At 47.9% G+C, this 18,262-nt stretch overlaps 3 non-coding genes across 3 annotated transcripts; all 3 read left to right on the forward strand.

The window, feature by feature from the left end:
* Positions 1 to 144: 144 nt before the first annotated feature.
* On the forward strand, positions 145 to 217 carry trnar-ucu (transfer RNA arginine (anticodon UCU)). Its single transcript has one exon. It is a non-coding gene; the product is annotated as a tRNA-Arg (tRNA).
* Positions 218 to 11,717: 11,500 nt separating this feature from the next.
* On the forward strand, positions 11,718 to 11,790 carry trnar-ccu (transfer RNA arginine (anticodon CCU)). The gene has a single exon. It is a non-coding gene; the product is annotated as a tRNA-Arg (tRNA).
* Positions 11,791 to 16,215: 4,425 nt separating this feature from the next.
* Positions 16,216 to 16,288, forward strand: trnar-ucu (transfer RNA arginine (anticodon UCU)). The gene has a single exon. It is a non-coding gene; the product is annotated as a tRNA-Arg (tRNA).
* The last annotated feature ends 1,974 nt before the right edge of the window (positions 16,289 to 18,262 follow it).

Raw genomic sequence — 18,262 nt, forward strand, 5'->3', positions numbered from 1 at the left:
GATTTATTAGTCACCCAAAATTGTGCATTTTAAATCCTAATCAAAGATTTTCTGTGTGCTGTGAGAATAATTTGCCCTGTAAATAATGATTTGGCGGTCACAAACTGCCCCTTAAGTCTCATGATTTTCATTGCTTTCTGTGCAACCCCAGTGGCCTAATGGATAAGGCACTGGTCTTCTAAGTCAGGGATTGTGGGTTCGAGTCCCATCTGGGGTGATGTATTTTTAAGATTGGCACTATGATATAGTCGTCAAGGCCCAGAATGTCAATGCAGCCGTCCAGAATAAACTCGTAGATGGTCAGGGCAGTGTTCGCAAGTTGATAGACATTCTGAAGGGATTTGGGAGGGCAGAGTAACCGAGAGGTACGCTGGAGATATTTCTGTGGAAATGTGGAGAAGTGTTGTGTGGCAGAAAGCACTGGTGAAGTTGGAGGCCACCATAAGATCCAGAAATGGACGTCGGCCCAGGAGAGTGAATTTCTGGTCAGGACCCAAACAGCAGCAAAATAAACCAGTGGGACAGTCACAGACACAGCAGGAAACAGCAGCGGTGGGGGATGGGCTGTAAACTAGACAAAGTTACCTTCAAACTGCAGCAACTGAATAGAAGATCAGAGTCACAGCAGCTGAGTCTTACAGTGTATTCCAGTCGAGTTTCCTAATATTGATGGCAGAGAAGGCCAGGAATTGGGAATCAAATTTGAGCAAAGTTCCAGGGCTCTCTGGTGAAAACAAAGAGCGGGCAGGGTCGGGGAATGGGCAGTGGGCACGGTATCTCCCTAAACATCTCCGCCTCGCTACCTCTCTCTCCTCCTTTAAATGTTCCTTAAAACCTACCTCTTTGACCAAGGTTTAGGACACCTGGCCTAATATCTCCTTATGTGGCTCGGTGTCAAATTCTGTTTGATAATCGCTCCTGTGAAGCACCTTGGGACATTTTACTATGTTAACGGCGCTACATAAATGCAAGTTGTTGTTGTAGGTGGCTCTGGTATGGCGCGAGCAGTGACAGATATGATGGGTGAAAATAGCTCCCATCTCTGCTGAACTTTCGAAGACCCTGAAACTGTGAGGCAGATGTCACATTTCGGAGCGGTCTATTGCTCTCAGGCGGGTTACATTGTGCATTCAGCCCCAGTGGCTTAATGGATAAGGCACTGGCCTCCTAAGCCAGGGATTGTGTGTTCGAGTCCCATCTGGGGTGATGTGTTTTTAATGATTGACACAACAGCGGTTTAGGCGGGGCAAGTGGTGGAAGGTGCTGCCAGGCGGGGAGGCTGCATTAAGGAGGATTGTATTATCACCTGTAGCCAAGATTCCATCAAGGCCGTAAGGTCAATGCAATCATCCACAATAAGGAGGGAGAGAGAAGACAGGCCAGTTAGCCTGACATCAGTCATTGGGAAAATGTTGGAATCCATTATTAAGGGAGTGGTAACAATGCACTCAGAAAATCATATGATTAGGAATTTGTGAAATGGAAATTGTGTTTAACAAATTTATTGGAGCATTTTGAGGATGTAACTAGCAGGGTAGATACATGGGAACCAGTGGATGTCGAATATTTGGATTTCCAAAAGGCATTCAATAAGGTGCTATGTAAAAGACTTTTAAAAATTTGTTCCTGGGATGTGGGCATCGCTGGCAAGGCCAGCATTTATTGCCCATCCCTAGTTGCCCTTGAGAAGGTGGTGGTGAGCCGCCTTCTTGAACCGCTGCAGTCTGTGTGGTGAAGGTAGTCCCACAGTGCTGTTAGGGAGGGAGTTCCAGGATTTTGACCCAGCGATGATGAAGGAACGACGATATATTTCCAAGTCAGGATGGTGTATAACTTGGAGGGGAACTTGCAGGTGATGGTGCTCCCATGCGCCTGCTGCCCTCGTCCTTCTAGGTGGTAGAGATCACGATTTTGGGAGGTGCTGCCGAAGAAGCCTTGGCGAGTTGCTGCAGTGCATCTTGTAGATGGTACACACTGCAGCCACGGTACGCTGGTGGTGGAGGAAGTGCATATTTAAGATGGTGGCTGGGGTGCCGATCAAGCGGGCTGCTTTGTCCTGGGTGGTGTCGAGCTTCTTGAGTGTTGTTGGAGCTGTACTCATCCAGGCAAGTGCCGAGTATTCCATCGCACTCCCTGACTTGTGCCTTGTCGATGGTGGAAAGGCTTTGGGGAGTCAGGAGGCGAGACACTCGCCGCAGAATTCGGCGATGGTAAGGCAATTGAATATCAAGGGGCGGTTGTTAGACTCTCGTAAGTTGGAGATAGTCGAGAATCAGGGGGCACCAATTTAAGGTGATTGGCAAAAGGACCAAAGGTGACGTAAGAAAAAACTTTTTTACGCAGTGAATGGTTAAGATCTGGAATGCGCTGCCTGAAAGGGTGGTGGAGGCAGACTCAATCTTATCTTTCAAAAGGGAGCTGGATAAGTATCTGAAGGAAAAAAATTCCAGGGTTACAGGGAAAGGGCAGGGGAGTGGGACCAGCTGAGAGCCGGCACGGGCTCGACGGGCCGAATGGCCTTCTTTCGTGCTGTAACCATTCTATGATTCTATGATAGTCACTGCCTGTTACTGTGCGTGGCGGGAATGTTACTTGCCGCTTATCAGCCCAAGCCTGACTGTCACCCAGGTCTTGCTGTATGCGGGCATGGACTGCCTCATTATCTGAGGAGTTGCGAATGGAACTGAACACTGTGCAATCATCAGCGAACATCCCCACTTCTGACCTTATGGTGGAGGGAAGGTCATTGATGAAGCAGCTGCAGATGGTTGGGCCTGGGACACTGCCCTGAGGAACTCCTGCAGCAATGTCCTGGGGCTGAGGTGATTGACCTCCGACAACCACAACGCTACGCAAGATAAGGTGTCCTGGGGTTGGGGTAATATATTAGCATGGATTGAGGAGTGGCTAACAGATAGAAAACTGAGAATAAGGAAAACGGGTCATTTTCCGGTTGGCAGGCTGTAACTAGTGGGGTGCTTGGGCCTCAGCTATTTACAATCTATATTAATGACTTAGATGAAGGGACCGAGTACAATGTATCCAGATTTGCTGACGATACAAAGCTAGGTGGAAAAGTAAGCTGTGAGGAGGACACAAAGAGCCTGCAAAGGGATCTAGACAGATTAAGTGAGTGGGCAATAAGGTGGCAAATAAAGAATAATGTGAGGAAAGGTGAGGTTATTCACTTTGTTAGGAAGAATAGAAAAACAGAATATTTTTTAAATGGTGAGAAACTATTAAATGTTGGTGTTCAGAGAGATTTAGGTGTCCTCGTACAGGAAACACAGAGAGTTAGCATGCAGGTACAGCAAGCAATTAGGAAGGCAAATGGCATGTTGGCCTTTATTGCAAGGGTGTTGGAGCACAAGAGTAAGGAAGTCTTACTACAATTGTACAGGGCTTTGGTGAGACCACACCTGGAGTACTGCGCACAGTTTTTGTCTCCTTATCTGAGAAAGGAGATACATGCCTTAGAGGCGGTGCAACGAAGGTTCACTAGATTGATTCCTGGGATGAGAGGGCTGTCCTATGATGAGAGATTGTGTAGAATGGGCCGATACTCTCTGGAGTTTAGAATAATGAGAGGTGATCTCATTGAAACATACAAGATTCTGAGGGGGATTGACAGAGTAGATGCTGAGAGGTTGTTTCCCCTGGCTGGAGAGTCTAGAACCAGGGGGCATAGTCTCAGGATAAGTGGTTGGTCATTTAAGCCTGAGATGAGGAGGAATTTCTTCACTCAGAGGGTTGTGAATCTTTGGAATTCTCCACCCCAAAGGGCTGTGGATGCTGAGTCGTGGAGTATATTCAAGGCTGAGATAGATAGATATTTGGACTCTAGGGGGAACAAGGGATATGGGGTCGGGCGGGAAAGTGGAGTTGAGGTCGAAGATCAGTCATGATCTTATTGAATGGCGGAGCAGGCTCGAATGGCTGTATGGTCGACTCCTGCTCCTACTTCTTATGTTCTTATGGCGATGGACATTGAAGTCCACCTGATGGTATGAGAGTTCATGGGGTCCGGAGTCAGCGTTGAGGACTCCCAGGGCCACTCCCTCCCGTCTGTGTACCACTGGGCCGCCACCTCTGGTGGGTCTGTCCTGCTTGTGGGACGGGACATACCCAGGGATGGTGATACATAGATACATAGATACATAGAAGATAGGAGCAGGAGTAGGCCATTCGGCCCTTCGTGCCTGCTCCGCCATTTAATGAGATCATGGCTGATCCTTTAATTCAGTATCCCGTCCCCGCCTTCTCTCCGTAACCCTTAACCCCTTTTGCCCGTAGAAATATATCTAATTCCCTCTTAAATATATTTAATGAGCTGGCATACACTGCCCTCTGTGGCAATGAGTTCCACAGGTTCACCACTCTCTGAGTGAAGAAATTCCCCCTCATCTCTGTCCTAAATGGTTTAGCCCTTATCCTTAAATTATGTCCTCTAGTTCTGTTCTCACCCGCCAAGGGAAACATTCCTTCTGCATCCAGTCTGTCTAGACCTGTCAGAATTTTATACACTTCTATGAGGTCCCCTCTCAATCTTCTAAACTCCAGTGTGTACATCCCTAAACTACATAGTCTCTCCTCATAGGTCATTCCCGCCATTCCTGGTATCAGCCTGGTGAATCGCCGCTGCACCCCCTCCATGGCAAGAACATCCTTCCTCAGATGAGGCGACCAAAACTGTACACAGTACTCGAGGTGTGGTCTCACCAGTGCCCTGTACAGCTGCAGCAAGGTATCCCTGTTCCTGTATTCTAACCCTTTTGCTATGAAGGCCAGCATACCGTTTGCCTTCTTGACCGCCTGTTGCACCTGCATGCTCGCCTTCAGTGACTGGTGTACAAGAACACCCAGGTCTCTCTGTACTTCCCCCTCTCCCAATCTATTGCCATTTAAATAATAATTTGCCCTCCCGTTCCTGCACCCAAGGTGGATAACTTCGCACTTGTCCACATTATAGTGCATCTGCCATTTATCCGCCCAATCGCCCAGTCTGTCCAAATCGCTCTGGAGCTTCCTGGTCTCTTCCTCTGAGCCCACCCCCCCTCCTAGTTTAGTGTCGTCTGCAAATTTGGAAATGCTGCATCCGACTCCCTGATCCAGGTCATTAATGTAAATTGTGAACAGCTGGGGGCCCAGGACAGATCCCTGTGGTACCCCACTTGTTACTGCCTGCCATTCAGAAAATGAGCCGTTTATTCCAACTCTCTGTTTTCTATCTGACAGCCAGTTCCCTATCCACGCCAAAACTTTCCCCTTTATCCCATGAGCCTCAATTTTCCATGCTAATCTTTTATGTGGGACCTTATCGAAGGCCTTTTGGAAGTCCAGGTACACCACATCTACTGGCTCTCCCCCATCTATTCTACCAGTTACTCCCTCAAAAAATTCCAATAGATTAGTCAAGCACGATTTACCCTTTGTAAATCCATGTTGACTCTGTCCTATCCTGTCCCCATTTGCTAAGTGCTCCGCTATTTCATCCTTAATGATGGACTCCAGCATTTTGCCCACAACTGATGTAAGGCTTACAGGTCTGTAATTACCTGCTTTTTCCCTACCCCCCTTTTTGAATAGTGGGGTAACGTTAGCTACCCTCCAATCCATCGGCACTGTTCCCGAGTCTAATGAATTCTGAAAAATCATCCTTAGTGCATCCGCTATCTCTAGGGCCACCTCCTTCAGTACCCTAGGATGCATGTTATCAGGCCCTGGGGATTTGTCCACCTTCAATCCCTTTAGCTTCCTTAACACCATATCCTTAGAGATATTGATTTGCGTCAGTTCCTCCTTTGCCAATGTCCCTATTTATGATGGAGGAGTCTGGGACCTTGGCTGATAGGTATGATCCTGTGTGGTTGCATTCTAGCCCAAGGTACAAGTTTAAAGTTACCTGGGCCCACTGACCATCCACCTCTTTGTTTACATCATTCAGCCCTGGAAATTTCCACAGAAATACCTCCAGCATACCTCTCGGCTACTCGGATAAGCAGATATTAGGACAGGTGCCCTAAACCTTGGTCAAAGAGGTAGGTTTTAAGGAACATTTAAAGGAGGAGAGAGAGGCAGCGAGGCGGAGATGTTTAGGGAGATACCGTGCCCACTGCCCATTCCCCGACCCTGCCCGCTCTTTGTTTTCATCAGTGAGCCCTGGAACGTTGCTCAAATTTGACTTCCCAATTCCTGGCCTTCTCTGCCATCAATACTACACTACTCCACTGGACTCCACTGGAATACACTGTAAGACTCAGCTGCTGTGATTCTGACCTTCTATTCAGTTGCTGCAGTTTGAGGGTAACTTTGTCCAGTTTACAGCCCATCCCCCATCGCTGCTGTTACCTGCTGATTCTGTGACTGTCCCAGTGGTTTCCTTCTTCTTAGGCAGTCCCTCGAAACCGAGGATGACTTGCTTCCACATTAAAAATGAGTTCTCAGGTGACTGATGAGTCCAATGCGGGACCTACACACTCTGTCACAGGTGGGGCAGACAGTGGTTGAAGGGGCGGGTGGGTGGGGTGCTTGGGTTGACGTGCGCTCCTTGCGCTGCCTGCGCTTCACTTCCGCTTGCTCCCGGCGACGAGACTCGTGGTGTTCGGCGCCTTCCCGGATGCTTCTCCTCCACTTTGTGCGGTCTTGGGCCAGGGATTCCCAGGTGTCGGTGGGGATGTTACACTTATTCAAGGAGGCTTTACGGGTGTCCTTGAAGTGCTTCCTCTGCCCACCTGGGGCTCTCTTGTCGTGCCGGAGCTCCGAGTAGAGCATTTGTTTTGGAAGTCTCGTATCGGGCATGCGGACAATGTGGCCCGTCCATCAAGGCTGATCGAGCGTGGTCAGAGCTTCGATGCTGGGGATGTTGGCCTGAGCAAGAACACTGACGTTGGTGCGCCTATACTGCCAATGGATTTGCGGGTCCTTGCAGTTTATTATACCCCACTGGTTTATTTTGCTGCTGTCTGGGTCCTAACCAGTAATTCCCTCTCCTGGGCCGACATCCATTTCTCCACTGTTTCCGGATCTTATGGTGGCCTCCAACTTCACCAGTGCTTTCTGCCCCACAACAATTCTCCACATTACCCGCTGTAATTATTTGCACGAACACCTTTGCGGTCTTCTGCGCGCATGCGCAGTATACCGGAGCTGTGCAGGCGCGCCCGATCCACATCTGCGCAGGCGCGCTGTATCCTGGAGCCTCACCTGTGCAGCACCCAACGGTTGTGGCCTGCACTGTGGGCCCGGCGTTCCTCGGCTCCGTGCGGAGAAGATCACTCAGGGGAGCCGCTGGTGGCCGGGGAAGAGGGGGGCGGGGAAGAGCGAGGTTCGAAAGGGGAGAGAGAGAATCGACAGGGGGGGAGAGAGATGGGATGGAGAGGCGAAGTGAGAGAGGTTCGAAGGCGGAAGAGAGAGAAGAGATTGGAGAAGAGAGAGAGAGAAGGGAGGAGACAGAGCGAGGAGTTCGGATGAGGAAAGAGAGGAGGGGGAGAGAGAGAGGAGGGGGAGGAGAGAGTGGAGATTGGATGGGGGAGAGAGGAGATTGGAGAGAGAGAGAAATCAGAGAGAGAGAGGGGGTGGAGGGGCGAAGTGAGAGAGGATCGAAGAGGGAAGAGAGAGAGGAGATTGGAGTAGAGAGAGAGAGAAGGGAGGAGAGAGATAGTAGATCGGATGGGGAAAGAGAGGGGAGAGAGAGGAGAGGGAGTGAGAGAGAGGAGACTGGAGAGAGAGGAGATCGGAGAGAGAGAGGAGAAGAGAGAGAGAGAGAAGGGAGGAGAGAGAGAGACGAGATCGGAGAGAGAGAGGAGAAGAGAGAGAGAGAAGGGAGGAGAGAGAGAGAGGAGATTGGATGGGGATAGAGTGGAAAGGGAGAGAGAGCAGGGGGAGTCAGGGAGAGGAGACTGGTGGGGGAGAGAGAGGAGATCGGAGGGAGAAGTGGGGAGGAGATCGGAGGGGGGAGTGAGGAGATTGGAGGGGGGAGAGAGGGAGATCGGAAGGGAAGAGGCTCTAACGGGGGGAGAGAAGTTCAGGAACTCGGAGGGGGGTAAAGAGCACGGAGAGCAGAGTGGGGATGGGGGAGGAACGTGATCCCGGTCTAAATCCGGAAGTCCTGACACTGTCATTCCCTGAAATGAATATTTATTTGTACTGATACACAAATTAGCATTGATCCATTTGTTCTTTGTACCTTACCTCAAACTTTACTCTGGCTGTGCACAGTTTGGGTTTGATTGATTATCTACTGTGCTGTTCGGGCCACATGGGGAGAATGGGGTGAATCGATTCAGTCCCCACCCAACAATGTGCAGTTTAAATCCCAATCAAAGATTTTCTGTCTGCGTTGGGAATAGTTTGCCAGGTAAATGTAAATGCCACGACTGGAGAATTTTAGCTGTGAGGAAAGATTGGATAGGCTGGGGTTGTTTCCTTTGGAACAGAGGAGGCTGAGGGGAGATTTAATTGAGGTGTATAAAATTATGAGGGGCTAGATAGCGTGGATAGGAAGGATCTATTTCCCTTAGCAGAGAGGTCAATAACCAGGGGTCATAGATTTAAAGTAATTGGTAGAGGGGATTAGAGGAGATTTGAGGGGAAATTTCTTCACCCAGAGGGTGGTGGGGTCTGGAACTCACTGCCTGAAAGGGTGGTAGAGGCAGAAACCTCATCACATTTAAACAGTACTTGGATGTACACTTGAAGTGCCGTAACCTACAGGGCTACGGACCAAGAGCTGGAAAGTAGGATTAGGCTGGATAGCTCTTTGTTGGCCGGCGCGGACACGATGGGCCGAAATGACCTCCTTGCTTGCTGTAAATTTCTATGATTCTAAATAATGATTTGGACGTCACAAAATGGCCCTTAAGTCTCACGATTTTCAGCAAGTTAATTGCAGCCCCAGTGGCCTAATGGATAAGGCACTGGCCTTCTAAGCCAGGGATTGTGGGTTTGAATTCCATCTGGGGTGATGTGTTTTTAAAGATTGCCAGGGGCGAAAGGTGCAGTTGGGGGAGTTTTCATAGGCACCTTTCAGCCAAGTTTCGGTCAATGTCATAATATCAGTGCAATCGTCCAGAATAAGTTTGTAGATGGTAAGGGCCTCGTTTACAAGTTGATGGGTGTTCTAAAGTGAGTGAGGATTTGGGAGGGCAGAGTAACCCAGAGATACGCTGGAGCGATTACCGTGGAAATGTGGAGATTTGCTGTGGGGCAGAAAGCGATGGTGAAGTTGGAGGCCACCATAAGACCCAGAAACGGTGGAGAAATGGACGTCGGCCCAGGAGAGTGAATTTATGGTCAGGACCCAGACAGCAGCAAAATAAACCAGTGGGACAGTCACAGACACAGCAGCGATGGGGGATGGGCTGTAAACTGGACAAAGTTACTCTCAAACTGCAGCAACTGAATAGGAGATCAGAGTCACAGCAGCTGAGTCTTACAGTGTATTCCAGTGGAGTATTGATGGCGGAGAAGGCCATGAATTGTGAATCAAATTTGAGCAAAGTTCCAGAGCTCACTGATGAAAACAAAGAGCGGGCAGGGTCGGGGAATGGACAGTGGGCACGGTATCTCCCTAAACATCTCCGCCTCGCTGCCTCTCTCTCCTCCTTTAAATGTTCCTTAAAACCTACCTCTTTGACCAAGGTTTAGGGCTCCTGTCCTAATATCTCCTTATGTGGCTCGGTGTCAAATTCTGTTTGATAATCGCTCCTGTGAAGCACCTTGGGACATTTTACTATGTTAACGGTGCTATAGGTACTTGAGGGAAATAAACTTGCAGGGCTATGGGAATAGAGCGGAGGAATGGGACTGACTGGATTGCTCTAAAGAGAGCTGGCATTGACTTGATGGGCCGAATGGCCTCCATCTCTGCCGTTATGACTCGATGACTCTACAACTCTATTCGTGAAGCCCAGGATCCCGTAAGCTTTTTTAACTGCTTTCTCAACCTGCCCTGCCACCTTCAATGATTTGTGCACATATACCCCCAGGTCTCTCTGTTCATGCACCCCCTTTAGGATTGTACCCTTTTAGTTTATATTTCCTCTCCTTATTCCTTCGAACAAAATGTATCAGTTCACTCTTTTCTGCATTAAATTTCATCTGCCATGTGTCCGCCCATTCCACCAGCCTGTCTATGTCCTCTTTCTTATGTTCATTAATAAATAGACATTCTTATTATGAACACAGCTAGCTTTTGCTAGCTACTTTTATTGAGCACATGTGGACTTGTACAGCATCTTGTAGAGGCTTCCATCTTGCCTGCTGCCTTGTGGGTAGCCTAGCCTCATGGGTAATGTAGTCTTAATATAATATATAGCTGGGTAGTGTAGTCTTATGCATACAGCTATATACAGCTCTACTGCTCCACCTAGTGTCCACCACAGAATGACATGTTATTGATCACTACACTCTTGAAGTCTATCACTATCCTCCTCACTGTTCACTGCACTTCCAAGTTTTGTGTCATCTGCAAATTTTGAAATTGTGTCCTGTACAAACTTTACTCTGGCTGTGCAGTTTGGGTTTGATTGATTACCTACCGTAGTGTTCAGGCCACATGGGGAGAATGGGGTGAATCGATTCATTAGCCACCCAACAATGTGCATTTTAAATCCTAATCAAAGATTTTCAGTCTGCGGTGAGAATAATTTGCCCTGTAAATAATGATTTGGCGGTCACAAACTGACCCTTAAGACTCATGATTTTCTTCACTTTCTATACAGCCCCAGTGGCCTAATGGATAAGGCACTGGCCTCCTAAGCCAGGGATTGTGAGCTCGAGTCCCATCTGGGGTGATGTATTTTTAAAGATTGGCACTACGGTATCGCCGTCAAGGCCCAGAATGTCAATGCAACCATCCAGAATAAACTCGTAGATGGTCAGGGCCGTGTTCAGAAGTTGATGGGCATTCTAACGGGAGTGGATTTGGGAGAGCTGGAGGTATTTCCGTGGGAATGCTGTAGAATTGCTGTGGGGCAGAAAGCGGTGGTGAGGTTGGAGGCCGCCATAAGATCTGGAAACGGTGGAGAAATGGACGTCGGCCCAGGAGAGGGAATTTCTGGTCAGGACCCAGACAGCAGCAAAATAAACCAGTGGGACAGTCACAGACTCAGCAGGCAACAGCAGTGATGGGGGATGGGCTGTAAACTGGACAAAGTTACCTTCAAACTGCAGCAACTGAATAGAAGATCAGAGTCACAGCAGCTGAGTCTTACAGTGTATTCCAGTGGAGCCCAGTGGAGCAGTGTAGTATTGATGGCAGAGAAGGCCAGGAATTGGGAATCAAATTTGAGCAAAGCTCCAAGGCTCACTGATGAAAGCAAAGACCCGGCCGGGTCGGGGAATGGACAGTGGGCACGGTATCTCCCTAAACATCTCCGCCTGGCTACCTCTCTCTCCTCCTTTAAATGTTCCTCCAAACCTACCCCTTTGACCAAGGTTTAGGGCACCTGTCCTAATATCTCCTTATGTGGCTCGGTGTCAAATTTTGTTTGATAATCGCTCCTGTGAAGCACCTTGGGATATTTTACTATGTTAACGGCGCTATATAAATACAAGTTGTTGTTGTAGGTGGCTCTGATATGGCGCGAGCAGTGACAGATATGATGGGTGAAAATAGCTTCCATCTCTGCTGAACTTTCAAAGACTCTGAAAATGTGAGGCAGATGTCACATTTCGGAGCGGTCAATTGCCCTCAGGCGGGTTACATTGTGTATTTAGCCCCAGTGGCCTAATGGATAAGGCACTGGCCTCCTAAGTCAGGGATTGTGGGTTCGAGTCCCATCTGGGGTGTTGTGTTTTTAATGATTGACACAACGGTGGTTTAGGCGGGGCAAGTGGTGGAAGGTGCTGCCAGGCGGGGAGGATGCATTAAGGAGGATTGTATTATCACCTGTAGCCAAGATTCCATCAAGACCGTAAGGTCAATGCAATCATCCACAATAAGGAGGGAGAGAGAAGACAGGCCAGTTAGCCTGACATTACTCATCGGGAAAATGCTGGAATCCATTATTGAGGAAGTGGTAACAATGCACTTAGAAAATCATATGATTAGGTTTTTGTGAAAGGAAATTGTGTTTAACAAATTTATTGGAGTATTTGGAGGATGTAACTAGCAGGGTAGATAAATGGGAACCAGTGGATGTCGTATATTTGAATTTCCAAAAGGCATTCAATAAGGTGCCACGTAAAAGGTTTTATTTTTATTTGTTCCTGGGATGTGGGCGTCGTTGGCAAGGCCAGCATTTATTGCCCATCCCTAATTGCCCTTGAGAAGGTGGTGGTGAGCCGCTGCCCTGAGGAACTCCTGCAGCGATGTCCTGGGGCTGAGGTGATTGACCTTCAACAACCACAACGCTACGCAAGATAAGGTATCCTGGGGTCGGGGTAATACATTAGCATGGATAGAGGAGTGGCTAACAGACAGAAAACAGCAGGTAGGGATAAACGGGTCATTTTCCGGTTGGCAGGCTGTAACTAGTGGGGTGCTTGGGCCTCAGCTATTTACAATCTATATTAATGACTTAGATGAAGGGACCGAGGACAATGTATCCAGATTTGCTGACGATACAAAGCTAGGTGGAAAAGTAAGCTGTGAGGAGGACACAAAGAGCCTGCAAAGGGATATAGACAGGTTAAGTGAGTGGGCAATAAGGAGGGAGATAGAGAATAATGTGAAGAAATGCGAGATTATTCACTTTGTTAGGAAGAATAGAAAAGCAGAATATTTTTTAAATGGTGAGAAACTATTAAATGTTGGTGTTCAGAGAGATTTAGGTGTCCTCATACAGGAAACACAGAGAGTTAGCATGCAGGTACAGCAAGCAATTAGGAAGGCAAATGGCATGTTGGCCTTTATTGCAAGGGCGTTGGAGCACAAGAGTAAGGAAGTCTTACTACAATTGTACAGGGCTTTGGTGAGACCACACCTGGAGTACTGCGCACAGTTTTGGTCTCCTTATCAGAGAAAGGACATACATGCCTTATGATGCAGTGCAATGAAGATTCACTAGATTGATTCCTGGGATGAGAGGATTGTCCTATAATGAGAGATTGTGTAGAATGGGCCTATACTCCCTGGAGTTCAGAAGAATGAAACATATAAGATTCAGAGTGGGATTGACAGGCTGGATGCTGAGAGGTTGTTTCCCCTGGGTTGAGTGTCTAGAACCAGGGGTCACAGTCTCAGGATAAGGGGTCGTGCATTTAAGACTGAGATGAGGAGGAATTTCTTCACTCAGAGGGTTGTGAATGTTTGGAATTCTCCACCCCAAAGGGCTGTGGATGCTAAGTCGTGGAGTATATTCAAGGCTGAGATAGATAGATATTTGGACTCTAGGGGGAACAAGGGATATGGGGTCGGGCGGGAAAGTGGAGTTGAGGTCGAAGATCAGTCATGATCTTATTGAATGGCGGAGCAGGCTGGAAGGGCTGTATGGTTGACTCCTGCTCCTACTTCTTATGTTCTTATGGCGATGGACATTGAAGTCCACCTGATGGTATGAGAGTTCATGGGGTCAGGAGTCAGCGTTGAGGACTCCCAGGGCCACTCCCTCCTGTCTGTGTACCACTGGGCCGCCACCTCTGGTGGGTCTGTCCTGCTTGTGGGACGGGACATACCCAGGGATGGTGATGGAGGAGTCTGGGACGTTGGCTGATAGGTATGAACCTGTGTGGTTACATTCTAGCCCAAGCTACAAGTTTAAAGTTACCTGGGCCCACTGACCATCCACCTCTTTGTTTACGTCAGTCAGCCCTGGAAATTTCCACGGAAATACCTCCATAAACCCTCTTGGTCACTCGGCCCTCCCAAATCCCTACTCCCGCTTCCTCGAATTGTCAATACACTTGTCCACAAGACCCTTACCACCCTTAAGCTTATTGCGGATGGTTGCATTGACATCACAGCCTTGACGGAAACTTGGCTCACAAGTTACAATTAATGCAGCCTCCCCGCCTGGCTGTACTTTCCACCACTTGCCCCGTCTAATCCGCCATAGTGTCAATCATTAAAAACGCATCACCCCAGATGAGACTCAAACACATAATCCCTGGCTTAGGAGGTCAGTGCCTTATCCATTAGGCCACTGGGGCTAAATACAAACAGCACCCCACCTGAGGACAATTGACCACTCTGAAATTCCTCACATTTCCCAAATCCTGGAAAGTTAAGCACTGAGGGAGGCTATTTTCACCCATCATATCCGCCGCTGCTCACGTGCCGTGCCAGAGTCATCTGCAGCAACAACTTGCATTTATATAGCGTCTGTAAAGTAGTAAAACGTCCCAAGGCGGTTCACAGGAGCGATTATCATACAGAATTTGACACCGAGTCACATAAGGAGATACTAGGACAGGTGACCCAAAGCTTATCATAGATTGGGCACAGCACAGAAGGAGGCCATTCGGCCCATCGAGCCCGTGCCGGCTCTCTGCAATACCACTTCAGCTAGTCCCACTGTCTCTGCCCCTTCCCCGTAGCCCTGCAAATGTTTTTCCTGCAGGTACTTATCCAATTCCCCTTTGAAAGCCGTGATTGAATCTGCCTCCACCAGCCTTCCAGGCAGTGCATTCCAGATCCTAACCACTTGCTGAGTGAACAAGTTATTCCACACGTCGCCTTTGGTTCTTCCACCAATCATCTTAAATCTGTGTCCTCTGGTTGTCGACCCTTCTGCCAATAGGAACAGTTTCTCTCTATCTACTCTGTCCAGACCCCTCATGATTTTGAACACCTCTATTAAATCTACTCTCAATCCTCTCTGCTCTATGGAGAACAAACCCAGCTTCTCCAGTCTATCCACGTAACTAAACTCCCTCATCCCTGGAATCATTCTCGTAAATCTTTTCTGCACTCTCTCTAAGACCTTCACATCCTTCCTAAAGTGCGGTGCTCATAATTGGACACAATACTCCAGTTGGGGTCGAACCAGTGTTTTATACAGGTTCATCATAATTTCCACGATTTTCTACTCTATACCTCGGTGGCAGGACATATTGAGAGAGTGGTTAACAAAGCATATGGGATCTTGGGCTTCATAAATAGAGGCTTTAGGTTTTGAGTACAAAAGTAGAGAAGTTATGCTGAACCTTTATAAAGCGCTGGTTGGACCACAACTGGAGTATTGCATCCAGTTCTGGTCACCACACTTTAGGAAGGATGTGAAGGACCTTGAGAGGGTGCAGAGGAGATTTACCAGAATGGTTCCGTGGATGGGGGATCTTAGCTATAAGGACAGTTTGGAGAAGCTGGATTTGTTTTCGTTAGAGCAAAGGAGGTTGAGGGGTGATTTGATAGAGGTGTACAAGATTATGACGGGTTTGGATAGGCTAGACGGGGAATGGCTCCTCCCACTAGTTGATGGCACAAGGACTAGGGGACACAGATTGAAGGAATTGGGCAAGAGATACAGGGGGGATGTGAGAAAAACTTTTTTACACAGTGAATGGTGATGACCTGGAACTCGCTGCTGATGGAAGTGGTGGAAGTGGAGACACTCAATGTTTTCAAGGGGAGACTGGATAGGCACTTGAGGGAAATAAACTTGCAGGGCTATGGGAATAAAGCGGGGGAATGGGACTGACTGGATTGCTCTAAGGAGAGTCGGCATGGACTGGATGGGCTGAATGACCTCCCTCTGTGCCGTTATGACTCGATGACTCTACAAATCTATTCATGAAGCCCAGGATCCCATAAGCTTTTTTAACTGCTTTCTCAACCTGCCCTGCCACCTTCAATGAGTTGTGTACATACACCCCTAGTTCTGTCTGTTCATGCACCCCCTTTAGGATTGTACCCTTTAGTTTATATTTCCTCTCTTCATTCCTTCTACCAAACTGTATCAGTTTTCTGCATTAAATTTCATTTGTCACGTGTCCCCCCATTCCACCAGCCTGTCTATGTCCTCTTGAAGTCTATCACTATCCTCCTCACTGTTCACTGCACTTCCAAGTTTTGTGCCATTTGCAAAGTTTGAAATTGTGTCCTGTACAAACTTTACTCTGGCTGTGCAGTTTGGGTTTGATTGGTTACCTACCGTAGTATTTGGGCCACATGGGCAGAATGGGGTGAATCGATTCATTAGCCACCCAACAATGTGCATTTTAAATCCTAATCAAAGATTTTCTGTCTGCGGTGAGAATAATTTGCCCTGTAAATAATAATTTGGCGGTCACAAACTGACCCTAAGTCTCATGATTTTCATTGCTTTATGTATAACCCCAGTGGCCTAATGGATAAGGCACTGGCCTTCTAAGTCAGGGATTGTGGGTTCGAGTCCCATCTGGGGTGATGTATTTTTAAGATTAGCACTATTGTAGTGTCCGTGTGTTGATAGAGACACTGAAGACAGGAGTTGGTTCATCGGTGTTTACTGAGCAAAGTCTGGCGGGGGGTTCTAACGGATATACAGGCTTATGTAGCCCGAGTGGCCATTACCGGCATTACAGCACACCTGGGGCTCTTAAAGGCACATACACTACAATTCCTCCACTTTTAGTTAACCAGTGCATCATATTTTAAGTAATTATTAATTACATGTTATAAGAAAAATAATCTACACATTGCTGCAGTTAATCAAATATAAGTCAGTCTCTCAGGAGGCTTCGTGACTCGGTCCGGATAACGCCTCGGTGGTGTCGTAGTTTCTGGTGGTGTAGTAGGTTCTTTTGGCAAGGCTGATTCGGCTTGAATGCCAGTGTCGGGTTCATCGGGTTCCAGTATCACCGGATCGGAGGTAGATATGGGTATCTCTACTTCATTGTTAGACGTATAGAGTTGTGGTGTAGGTTGTCCCTTTTCGGATGAGTCTATGATTTGGTCAGCATGGCGCCTTATTATGCTTTCTCCGATGTCCACGGTATACATCAGTGGTCCTAGTCGTGTGCAGATAGTTCCAGGCTGCCATTTCTCGGTACGGTAGTCCCGGGCTAAAACTTGTTGACCTATCTGGAAGGTTCTAGTTGGCCTTTCATTCATGCCTTGAAACTGCCGGTTCTCCACGTCCCTTCTGATGTTGGGCTTGACCAAATCCAGTCGGCATCTTAGGTTTCTATTGAAGAACATCATGGCGGGAGTTTGGTTGGTAACTATATGTGTTGCATTCCTGTATGCGAATAAGAAGTTATCCACCTTTTGTTGAAGTTTTATGTCTTCATTACCCATGGCCTTTATGGCCTTCTTGAAGGTCTGGACAAGCCTTTCAGCCAATCCATTGGTGGCGGGATGGTATGGGGTGGACGTGTAGTGCTTAACCCCATTGTTTTTTAAGAACTTCCTGAATTCTTCGGACACAAATTGCGGTCCATTATCAGAACAGATCTGTTCCGGCAGCCCATTCCTGGCAAATATGGTCCTTAATACTGTGATGGTTTTTCCCGTGGTGGTGGAGGACATCTTTATTACCTCCGGCCACTTGGAGTGTGCATCAACCGCGATTAAGAACATTGAGTCCATAAATGGACCAGCAAAGTCGATGTGTACCCTTTGCCAGGGAGATGAGGGCCACTCTCATGGATGTAGAGGGGCTTGTGGTGGAGCGTTTTGGACCTTCTGGCATCCTAGGCAGCTCTTGGTCATTTCTTCGATGTCTCCATCGATACCTGGCCACCATACAAACGCCCTGGCTAGGTTCTTCATTTTCACTCCACCCAGATGCCCCTCGTGAAGCTCCTTTAGCACTTTATCCTGGCGTTTGGGTGGAATCACCACTCTGGATCCACACATCAAGGTCCCTCGGCACACTGACAGCTGTTCTCTTCTTTGCGAGAATGCTGGCAACAGTGGTTCGCCATGTGCCGGCCATCCCTTCACTGTTAAATCGTACACCCGTGAGAGAGTCGGGTCATTTCTCGTCTCCCTTTCAATGGCAGAATTTGTTACTGGTAGTCATTCCACTATGGTAGAGTGGAACATCTCCACTGGGTCTACTGTAGGTGCCTCTTCTATCGTTGGCAACGGTAGGCGTGATAAACCGTCAGCATTCCCATGCTGTTTTGTTCCTTTGTATTCTATGTTGTATTGGTGTGCCCCTAGAAAAAGGGACCACCTCTGTAGCCTTTGCGCTGTCATAATGGGAACACCCTTTTTAGGGTTGAATATGGAGATGAGGTGTTGATGATCAGTCAACAAGGTAAATTTTTGTCCGTGTAAGTAATGGTTGAATTTCTTCACTCCCCATATCAGGCTGAGTGCCTCCCTGTCGATTTGGGCATAGTTACGCTCAGCTGAGTTTAATGAGCATGACGCAAAAGCTATCGGCCGTTC

This window comes from Somniosus microcephalus, chromosome 28 (assembly GCF_052327205.1).
Source record: "Somniosus microcephalus isolate GS21.2 chromosome 28, FLI_Smic_1.0, whole genome shotgun sequence".
Taxonomy (NCBI): domain Eukaryota; kingdom Metazoa; phylum Chordata; class Chondrichthyes; order Squaliformes; family Somniosidae; genus Somniosus; species Somniosus microcephalus.